At 39.8% G+C, this 11,895-nt stretch overlaps 3 pseudogenes; all 3 read right to left on the bottom strand.

Moving 5' to 3' along the window:
* Window positions 1-1,636: 1,636 nt before the first annotated feature.
* LOC149156277 (EH domain-containing protein 1 pseudogene) lies at window positions 1,637-2,447 on the bottom strand (annotated as a pseudogene).
* Window positions 2,256-2,873, bottom strand: LOC149156276 (EH domain-containing protein 1 pseudogene; annotated as a pseudogene).
* Window positions 2,874-8,150: 5,277 nt separating this feature from the next.
* LOC149156275 (EH domain-containing protein 1 pseudogene) lies at window positions 8,151-9,753 on the bottom strand (annotated as a pseudogene).
* Window positions 9,754-11,895: the final 2,142 nt, after the last annotated feature.

Here is an 11,895-nt window from a genome sequence, read left to right as displayed (position 1 = left end):
TCCTTTAATGCAACTCTCTTGGAAATCATGTTAACTATAACTGCTAGAAATTTTCTCAACAATTGTTGTACCTAGAGACAGAGAGGACACTCACAGCATGAAAATGTTAGCTTGAAACCAAAAGCATTCAAGAATAGACCAAGCAACAAACTGGGCAAATTTTGGGAAGGATTTCGTAATCTTGGCTCACATAGGTAATTGGTTGCCAGCTGGAACTACGCATTGCGTAGTCCTAGCAGTTATTGGGGAGGCATTACTGACTGGAACTGCACAATGCATGGTTCAGTTTAGGCACATGCCAGGAGAGACTGCACATTGCACAGTCTTAGTGTCCAAGGCTTGGAGTTGGCTCCTGGAACTGCGTAGTTAGAGCCAGGGCTTGGTGGCCTCTGCACAATTTATAGAGCCTTGAGATCCAAAAATGCACAGTGCATGCTGCTAGAGCCTAAATCTGCCTTAGGCTGAAAGAAGGCAAAATTCAGGGTAACCACAAACCACGCTCAGTCTGGTAGCTAGCCCTACCAGAACAGGAGAGGGCTCTCTCCAAGTCACGCTCAGTGAGGAATAAGCAATATGGTCTGAGATGACTTAAACTGAATACTGATTTTAGGCTAGTAAATAGATATGGAAAAAGGCGATTTTTTGAATGACTGAATTTTCCGAGCTGTGTGGGACCAAAGGACCGCATGAGCTGGGAAATTAAATCAAAGACACAGGATATTTCGTGAGGCAAGATAGGCGGGAGGTTTAGCAATCAGATTTAAATAAAATGGAGTGGAAACACTATTGAGAAAAGCTAAAAAGGGTATACACATGAATCCTTTTCAGACAGAAGAAGATATACAAAATATGAATGCTTTACAAGGCAGAGCATAAACTGAATTCTACCTCTTCTACTTAAAATCATTCAACCAGAAATGATTATGAATGGATGGTAAACATAAAAAAATACATATGAAACATAGAAAGAAAAACACATTTGCTAAACTCACACCATAGGGATCTCATGAATCAGAGCTGCATCATTCTATTAATTTCCAAGCCAAAACTGTACAATGAAAGTGTTGGGTTTTTCTCCACGGTATTCCTGGAAACTCCAACCTTTTACAAATGATTTTCAATACCATAAATAAACACAAAAGTGGGAAAACGAATCGATGAAGATATGGAGTCATTTAATCATCATTAACGAACTGAAACTGAAGAGACAATCGTTTGTCCAAGGAGCAGCGTTACATTTTAATTCCTATGATGACCAATTAAAAAGGCAAAACTGTAGCATGGGTCACATGAAATCGTGGCTGAAGAAAAACTAAGCAACCCGCTTCCTATTTTTCTGCATCTACTCTTGGTGTGTGTCATCTACATAGGACTTTCCCTCAAAGATCAGTTTCTCAGCCCTCCCCATTAACTATGTTATATGTGATTCCTTCTCCCTTGATGCCGCGTGTATCCAACTCATTTAAAATATTCTCAGCACGTTCATAACTCTCTTTAGCAGGATTCATGTCTTTCAAAGCATATGACTATGTGCTCTTTATTCCTCATGAGCAAAGTACTGATTTACAAGAGCAGCGTTCGCGTGCTTGATATGGAGATGACCACATGGCTCAGGAGAAACACGCGTCCATACGTTTTAAATTTGAGCGTTCGGTCTTTGACCATTCACTTTCTTTTTGTTGTTTGCATAGACACAAATTCTTAATAAAAATAACTTTGACCGAAGATTTTGCCTTTTAATGTCCAGCATGTCGTCCATTGCTTGAATCATCTTTGGTTTGAGCTTCTCACATTTATCAATCTGATATCCACTTAAAACTTCCTTGTAATGTTGAATATCTGGAACATCAACAACTGGCAAGTGGTACTCCTTTTGCACCTTCGCAAACTCTTCCTCCAAATTCTCAATGAGACGTTGTTGTGCCTTAGCTTTGCCCAACATAGCAAGCATCTCTTTCTTCAAATGACTGATAATATACGCATGAATATTAGCTGCTCGAGCGCGCTTGACAAATTCATTCATACGACGATCACATGCTTTCCTAGGAATGTCTTTCAAATCAACTAAAAGATCCTCCTGCTCTTTCTCGAAAAGCTCTTTCCCCATTGAACCTAAGGCAACCTCATTTATAGTTTTGTCATTGAATGAACCAATGTACACCCTTGTAACTTCAGGAGTACTCAATACTTTCCCTAGGGACCACATCAAAGCTCCATATATCCTCGTTAGGTGTTGTGTATCAACTTGATCAGCTTTATTTGAGGACCACTCTTATCTTGTCATCATGGCCACGAAGAGATCCAATAACACGCTTAAACTCATCACTGATATCCAGTTTGTAAGGATCAAAAAACAGAAGAATAAGATCACACTTTGCTGCAAACCACGAAGTCACACTAGTGAAGTCATAGCTGCGTTGAGTTCTCTGCTTTTGTCCAGCAAGAACTCCTGGTGTCTCTACTAAGGTAAAGTAATCCAAAAGAGGAAGTGGCATTTGTGAACACTCAAATTTTGAGAGAAATGCAGAGTCAAATCTGGTCAGTGCACTAAAGGGCTTATCTACTTGCGCTGCAATTGTATTACCAGGTATACTTCTTCCATCGGGACCTAACATGACAACAATAAAGTGATCTTTAGTAGGTTCTGGTCCAACATGAGAACCTGGATAACCAGTTCCTAGTAAATGTTTGATGAATGTAGTCTTCCCTGTAGAATATTGACCCAACAGCATGACCATCGTTTTTGTATCGAAGTCACTATCCATCATTGTAGGTGAGCCAAAATCATCGTATCTATAAGTGACTTCCATTGGCTTCAATTTCTCTCGATAAAGCCTCTTTGGACCATCAATTATTGCTATTACCGGAGTCATGGGTATCTTCTTTGAGTTTTTTTATGTAAATCAATAAACTGCTTGTGCCTGCCATCTGTTCCTGTTAGCAGTTCATCCAATCCTTCCATGACTGGGGTGCTAATATTCTCTAGTTCTGCATTCTTCAAAATATCATCTCATTTCCAGTTTGACAAAGAGAGATTATTTGCATTGCCAGGACAAACTCTTTGAAGCTAAGAAAGCCCTGACGTTTTGAATCTGCTACAGCCCAAACCTGTTTGAGTTCAGGCCTTGACAACTGAGAAAAGGAGAAGAATTAAACTGCATCGTTTCCAGTAATGCGGCCATCTCCATACCACAGGATGTTGGCATGATTATGGTTGCAGTAACATGCTTTAGGCCTGTTATCCCTGGCAAAATCGCACATTTGGAACAATTCTTAGCAGTTTCAATCTTTTAAGAGTATGCGCCGCGCAGGAGACCCAATGCGTCGTGCCTCCTGGATGTGCCATGCCCATATAATTTTACACTGGATGGTCGTGCCTAGTGCGCCGCGCAGCCCATGTGCACCACACAGCCCATGTGCGTCGCGCCACCTATTCTATGCGTCGCGCCTGCAATTTCACCAGCAATTTCAATTTTCACATTGACTTTTGTTTCCTCCACAAAGTGTCGTGACTTCAATGATGTCTTCAACCCACCAATCTTTAGGTACAAGGTGATAATGCTAGCTATGAATTTCATTCAATGTAGGGTTCAATATGCTTCTGAAAGATTTTTGATCTTGCATCATATAAGTTCTTGTATAAGTAAACGACCAGTCTACATTTACTGGATCTGTCAATGCTTTCCAAGCTACAACATCAATGCATCGACCAATAATCTTCAGATTTTCAGACCAAAGCAAGAATGACTTTGTAGTATGCAATGTAATGATAGAATCTTTCCAGCCATTAAGGAGGCTTGAATTGAGAAAGGTATCCAATTTCAATGTTAAGTTTCCTTTCTCTATTCCTTCAATCATTTCAAGATAGTCTGCAGCACAATGTGTAGACACGATGTTCTGGGCACTTACAGTGACTATGATCCCATAGCCAAACTTGGCACAAAACTCAAATGCCTCTGCACCTCCTGGAATATCATTAAGGGACACATTGTCATTCATGGATTCATGAGCTTCAACAACTAGTTTCTGCAGTCGACCAGAATTTGAAGGCAGTGGAAACTTGTGCAACAAGAACTTTGTATCCTTATTTTCCACAACATAGTCAATAGGCACTTCAACAGAAACTATCCTGCCAATGCCGCAGAACTTTTGGCACTTTCTCATTTTGAAATGAACTATATTTTACTTGTTTCTGCTTGACTTTTTTGAACTGACGATGACCCTCTTTATCAATTTTGCAGGGGTGTTTGGCATATGATCTTGGCAGAGGGTGACCAGGGCTGAGCCTGAAACATTGCATGTTTGAAAGATTTTAAAAATTACATATTCTCTTACAGAAAACAAATTTGATGATTTCTTCTTCAAAACTCTGTTTTGAAGAAGAATCATTCTTGAGCCTTATTAATAATGGACATTCTGAAATGAAGACTTATTGGAGACATCCTCATGGCCTGTGGGCGTTATTTGACATTGTTGAAGACCGAACCCTAGACCTAGTGACTAAAATAACTCTTTTGCTGACCTAGACATCAAACAGGACTGTAAATGACCTGAGAATTGATTCGACCAACAGACCTAAGCCAATAGGATAAAGCATGAGGGGAATGAATAACAAGGTCTTTCCGTCGTATTATGGCATGCCCCTAGCAAAATGCAACTGAGTGAATTGAGCGAGACACCTAAAAATAGTTTTGATCTCTGACGGAGGACTGACAAGACCCACTCTAACATTGGCTCTAATGGGGATGGTAGCTCCTTGGAGGTGCCAAGAACGGTAGATCTCTAGAAGAGCTAGACAGTGCCTTCGTCCATTGGGCTATGGAGTCCATTATTTCGACAAACAACACAAGACTTTGACTCAAACTAACTCAACTTTAAACTGAAATGACTGCTGAAATGACTAAAAAACTTGACTTTAACAAACTAACTCAAAATGACTAAGACCTGAACTTAGAACTTAAAGCTTGGTGGTTTTACATGACCACCTGAGTTTCTGACGAGACAAAACGTGATCAAACTATATCATAATGCCAATGCAACCAATCAAGTAGATGCCTTCTTGATTGATTTTCCTTATCAGATCTTCTGGTCAACAACAGATACTGGTAACTAGGCATCCAAAAACATGATTGACCGTGATCTCCTTCATCATTGAATACTACAATAATCACCTTCACAACTGACTGCAACAAATCTACCATTGGATCCTGAAAAACATGAAGATTTACCTCCTGTTGAAGAAACAAGGTGTCTTTTTCTCTTGTTTCATAATGTACTTTAGTATGTTCCTGGTCCTCAAAAAATTCTAAACAAGTAGCTGAACAGATTTCCTTCTCAAAGAACATTTCAAAACATGAGACATATGAGGAAGAATCTGAAAGGGAATCCTGAATGGTCTGGTCTGTTGAAGTCTGAATATATTGTAGATCATCTTCATATGATATGACAGCCAGATTCTCATTACATTCATCACTTTCATCAATCATGAGAAAATAAACTTCAGATGATTCTTGAAACCCAACACTAACAGTTCTATCATCTACCATAAATTCATCCAGAGGGACTTTTTCACTTACTTGAGCAAAGATCTCATCTTGTTGTGCATGAGCTGACTGGATTTCCTCTATATAAAGGCTTTGTTCTGATGGCATGAGAACATTTGGATCCATAACTCTGTCTTCTTCATTCCAGATGATTTCAGCAGCAGGGTTCTCCTTCATGGGACTTAGTACAAGGTTTTCTTGGTCATCATAATCTGAATCTACATCTGAAATGGCTGTCTTAACATTATCACATTCTAAATTTGACACTTGACTTCTCTGCATGCTGTCTTCTTCTATGGACAGATCTGAAACGACACTTTCTCTTTCATCACTTTCAGCCATATGGAAATCTTCAACCTGCTGATCTATAAAGCTGCTTATAGGACTGTCATCATTTTCGAAAGAGGAAGAAGATTCACCATCACCTTCTTGACCATGTGCACACTGCAGATCTGCGTTAACTTGAGCTGGAACATGACCATTCAAGAGTTGATCTATCTCGTCTTCAGACAGAGGAGATAATACTTTTTGTTTTCTCTTGCTCAAACAGTGATTGTCTTCATTAATTTCAAGTGAAGGAGTGTACAAATTTTCCTCATACTGCTGATCCATTTCATGTAATTCCTGTTGACTATCAGGATGCAAAATTCCTTCATCTTCCACCGTACTAAGATCTTAATCCTGCTGCAAATTTTCATGATCGTCTTTTTGCTGCTGAAATGGATTTTCATACAGGGCTTCCATGATCTCTTCATCCATGAAATTATCATCCTCATAATATTTGGCAAGGCTTTCAATAAAACCATAAGCATGCTTGCAACAGTCATGAACTAAATTCAATGATGGATAAGTTTCTTTATACTTCTCAAAGAAAATGGCATTAAAATCCCTTAAACAGTAAATACAAGCAGGCGGCAAACTTTCATACCAAGATTGAGCTTCACCTTCCAGAGTGGCCAGGAATATCTTCATCAAGCAATCTTCAGGAAAATCAACTTTCAACTTGCGAATATGCATGTGAAAGCTAACTAGATGTAAAGCAACATCCTTCCTACCATCATCTTTAAACGTAGGCAAATTCCTTGACCAATCTACCTTCGGAATCTTATTTGGAAAGCCTGGAATGTGCTCTCGGCTCATAGGAGCATATATTCTTGCAGCCCGTTCCATCTTGACAATCTCAAAGCTACTGATCTCTCTGCAGTGGAGTCACCATGAAGCACTGATTGCTGGATTCTTCAGTGAATGGAGTCGCTAGGTGAATGATTTCAGCCTTCTTATGTCTGATCGTTGTCCACCATCAAACATCAGATCTGAACTTGAGATATGTACTGGGGCAAAACAATCTACAAGCAAACCATTTTCGTCCCCAGTGGAGTCGCCACTATGTTAGAGCCTAAATCTGCCTTAGGCTGAAAGAAGGCAAAATTCAGGGTAACCACAAACCACGCTCAGTCTGGTAGCTAGCCCTACCAGAACAGGAGAGGGCTCTCTCCGAGTCACGCTCAGTGAGGAATAAGCAATATGGTCTGAGATGACTTAAACTGAATACTGATTTTAGGCTAGTAAATAGATATGGAAAAAGGAAATTTTTTGAATGACTGAATTTTCCGGGCTGTGTGGGACCAAAGGACCGCATGAGCTGGGAAATTAAATCAAAGACACAGGATATTTCGTGAGGCAAGATAAGCAAGAGGTTTAGCAATCAGATTTAAATAAAATGGAGTGGAAAGACTGTTGAGAAAAGCTAAAAAGGGCATACACATGAATCCTTTTCAGACAGAAGAAGATATACAAAATATGAATGCTTTACAAGGCAGAGCATAAACTGAATTCTACCTCTTCTACTTAAAATCATTCAACCAGAAATGATTATGAATGGATGGTAAACATAACAAAATACATATGAAACAGAGAAAGAAAAACACATTTGCTAAACTCACACCACAGGGATCTCATGAATCAGAGTTGCATCATTCTATTAATTTCCAAGCCAAAACTGTACAATGAAAGTGCTGGGTTTTTCTCCACGCTATTCCCGAAACTCCAACCTTTTACAAATGATTTTCAATACCACAAATAAACTCAGAAGTGGGAAAACGAATCGATGAAGATAGGGAGTCGTTTAATCATCATTAACGAACTGAAACTGAAGAGACAATTGTTTGTCCAAGGAGCAGCGTTACATTTTAATTCCTATGATGACCAATTAAAAAGGCAAAATTGTAGCATGGGTCCCATGAAATCGTGGCTGAAGACAAACTAAGCAACTCGCTTCCTATTTTTCTGCATCTGCTCTTGGTGTGTGTCATCTACATAGGAATTTCCCTCAGAGATCAGTTTATCAGCCCTCCCCATTAACTACGTTATATGTGAGTCCTTCTCCCTTGATACCGCGTGTATCCAGCTCATTTAAAATATTCTCAGCACGTTCATAAGTCTCTTTAGCAGGATTCGTGTCTTTCAAAGCGTATGATTATGCGCTCTTTATTCCTCATGAGCAAAGTATTGGTTTACAAGAGCAGCCTTCACGTGCCTGATATGGAGATGACCACGTGGCTCAGGAGAAACACGCGTCCATACGTTTTAAATTTGAGCATTCGGTCTTTAACCGTTCGCTTTCTTTTTGTTGTTTGCATAGACACTAATTCTTAATAAAAATAACTTTGACCGAAGATTTTGCCTTTTAATGCCCAGCATGTCGTCCACTGCTTGAATCATCTTTGGTTTGAGCTTCTCAAATTTATCAATCTGATATCCACTTAAAACTTCCTTGTAATGTTGAATATCCGGAACATCACCAACTGGCAAGTGGTACTCCTTTTGCACCTTCGCAAACTCTTCCTCCAGATTCTCAATGAGACGTTGTTGCGCCTTAGCTTTGCCCAACATAGCAGGCATCTCTTTCTTCAAATGACTGATAATATACGCATGAATCTTGGCTGCTCGAGCGCGCTTGACAAATTCATTTATACGACGATCACATGCTTTCCTAGGAATGTCTTTCAAATCAACTAAAAGATCCTCCTACTCTTTCTCGAAAAGCTCTTTCCCCATTGAACCTAAAGAAGCCTCATTTATAGGTTTGTCATTGAATGAACCAATGTACACCCTTGTAACTTTAGGAGTACTCAATACTTTCCCTAGGGACCACATCAAAGCTCCATATACCCTCGTTAGGTGTTGTGTATCAACTTGATCAGCTTTATTTGAGGACCACTCTTATCTTGTCATCATGGCCACAAAGAGATCCGATAACACGCTTAAACTCATCACTGATATCCAGTTTGTAAGGATCAAAAAACAGAAGAATAAGATCACACTTTGCTCCAAACCACAAAGTCAAACTAGTGAAGTCATGGCTGCGTTGAGTTCTCTGCTTTTGTCCAGCAAGAACTCCTGGTGTCTCTACAAAGGTAAAATAATCCAAAAGAGGAAGTGGCATTTGTGAACACTCAAAGTTTGAGAGAAATGCAGAGCCGAATCTGGTCAGTGCACTAAAGGGCTTATCTGCTTGCGCTGCAATTGTATTACCAGGTATACTTCTTCCATCGGGACCTAACATGACAACAATAAAGTGATCTGTAGTAGGTTCTGATCCAACATGAGAACCTGGATAACCAGTTCCTAGTAAATTTTTGATGAATGTAGTCTTCCCTGTAGAATATTGACCCAACAACATGACCATCGGTTTTGTATCGAAGTCACTATCCGTCATTGTAGGTGAGCCAAAATCATCGTATCTATAAGTGACTTCCAATGGCTTCAATTCTCTCGAGAAAGCCTCTTCGGACCATCAATTATTGCTGTTACCGGAGTCATGGGTATCTTCTTTGAGTTTTTTGATGTAAACCAATAAATTGCTTGTGCCTGCCATCTGTTCCTGTTAGCAGTTCTTCCAATCCTTCCATGACTGGGGTGCTAATATTCTCTAGTTCTGCATTCTTCAAAATATCATCTCATTTCCAGTTTGACAAAGAGAGATTATCTGCATTGCCAAGACAAACTCTTTGAAGCTAAGAAAGCCCTGACGTTTTGAATCTGCTATAGCCTAGACCTGTTTGAGTTCAGGCCTTGACAACTGAGAAAAGGAGAAGAATTAAACTACATCGTTTCCAGTAATGCGGCCATCTCCATACCACAGGATGTTGGCATGATTATGGTTGCAGTAACATGCTTTAGGCCTATTATCCCTGGAAAAATCGCACATTTGGAACAATTCTTAGCAGTTTCAGGCTTTTAAGAGTATGCGCCACACAGGAGACCCAATGCGTCGTGCCTCCTGGATGCGTCGCGCCCATATAATTTTACACTGGATGGTCGCGCCCAGTGCGTCACGCAGCCCATGTGTGCCACGCCACCTATTCTATGTGTCGCGCCTGCAATTTCACCAGCAATTTCAATTTTCACATTGACTTTTGTTTCCTCCACAATGTGTCGTGACTTCAATGATGTTTTCAACCCACCAATCTTTAGGTACAAGGTGATAATGTTGGCTATGAATTTCATTCAATGTAGGGTTCAATATGCTTCTGAAAGATTTTTGATCTTGCATCATATAAGTTCTTGTATAAGTAAACGACCAGTCTACATTTACTGGATCTGTCAATGCTTTCCAAGCTACAGCATCAATGCATCAACCAATAATCTTCAGATTTTCAGACCAGAGCAAGAATGACTTTGTAGCATGCAATGTAATGATAGAATCTTTCCAGCCATTAAGGAGGCTTGAATTGAGAAGGGTATCCAATTTCAATGTTAAGTTTCCTTTCTCTATTCCTTCAATCATTTCAAGACAGTCTGCAGCACAACGTGTAGAAACAATGTTCTGGGTACTTTCAGTGACTATGATCCCATTGCCAAACTTGGCACAAAACTCAAATGCCTCCGCACCTCCTGGAATATCATTAAGGGACACATTGTCATTCATGGATTCATGAGCTTCAGAAGCTAGTTTCTGCAGTCGACCAGACTTTGAAGGCAGTGGAAACTTGTGCAACAAGAACTTTGTATCCTTAATTTCCACAACATAGTCAATAGGCACTTCAACAAAAACTCTCCTGCCAATGCCGCTGAACTTTTGGCACTTTCTCATTTTGAAATGAACTCTGTTTTACTTGTTTCCGCTTTACTTTTTTTATTTATTATATATTTTTCGGCGAAAATCACATGAGAAAACATTTGTCGACGCGTTTCGAACCAACCAGTGTGGTTACTTTTTTGAACTGACGATGACCCTCTTTATCAATTTTTCAGGGGTGTTTGGCATATGATCTTGGCAGAGGGTGACCAGGGTTGCACCTGAAACATTGCATGTTTGAAAGCTTTTAAAAATTACATATTCTCTTACAGAAAACAAATTTGACGATTTCTTCTTCAAAACTCTGTTTTGAAGAAGAATCATTCTCGAGCCTTATTGATAATGGACATTCTGAAATGAAGACTTATTGGAGACATCCTCATGGCGTGTGGGCGTTATTTGACATTGTTGAAGACTGAACCCTAGACCTAGTGACTAAAATAACTCTTTTGCTGACCTAGACATCAAAGAGCACTGTAAATGACCTGAGAATTGATTCAACCAACAGACCTAAGCCAGCAAGATAAAGCATGAGGGGAATGACTAACAAGGTCTTTCCGTCGGATTATGGCATGCCCCTAGCGAAATGCAACTGACTGAATTGAGCGAGACACCTAAAAATGAAATGCAAAAAGAGTTTTGGTCTCTGACGGAGGACTTACAAGACCAACTCTAACACATGCTAGGGAGGAGCAAGATCTGGGCCAAGGAAGCCCAGATCTGCCTAATGGGAGCATGAAAACAAGAAAATATGAAGGAGGGAATCATGATGGGAGTAGATCTGGGTGAATGATGATGCATGCAAATAAAATGAGTGTAGGAGTCAATCAAACTGAAGAATAATGAAGCATGTGGAGGGAGTCGTTGTAACAGTGATCGTTAGTGCAAAAAATGGCTAATACATGCGACACTTGGGAGAGAAAATTCAAAACTTAAAAGAACACTTCTACAATCTAAAACAAATCAAAACACTAGTGGTCATTCAATAAAATGGGTAAAAAAACACTCTCACAAGCCAAACAAACAAAAGCGACAGAAAAAGCAACAAATTACTAGAAAGTAAAGACGTACCTAGAAAAGTTGCAACGACTGTGTCGTAGGTTCCTTGGCCTCCTTGGGAATTTCAGAGCTCCAAGATCGAATGTGCAAATGATCTTTGGCAGCGTCCACTAAATAGATTTTGTAGATTTAGGGTTTATGACATGAAGGCCAAAAATCTAGGAAAAAATGATACTTCGCGGTAGTTTCAAAAGTAACTCGAGTGCCACCTCC

Source organism: Pinus tabuliformis, chromosome 9 (genome assembly GCF_031772625.1).
Source record: "Pinus tabuliformis cultivar Carrire ecotype Pingquan chromosome 9, CPIR1, whole genome shotgun sequence".
Taxonomy (NCBI): Eukaryota; Viridiplantae; Streptophyta; class Pinopsida; order Pinales; family Pinaceae; genus Pinus; species Pinus tabuliformis.
Note: the sequence above shows the minus strand (reverse complement) of the source record. Positions and strands in the feature narration are given on the sequence as shown.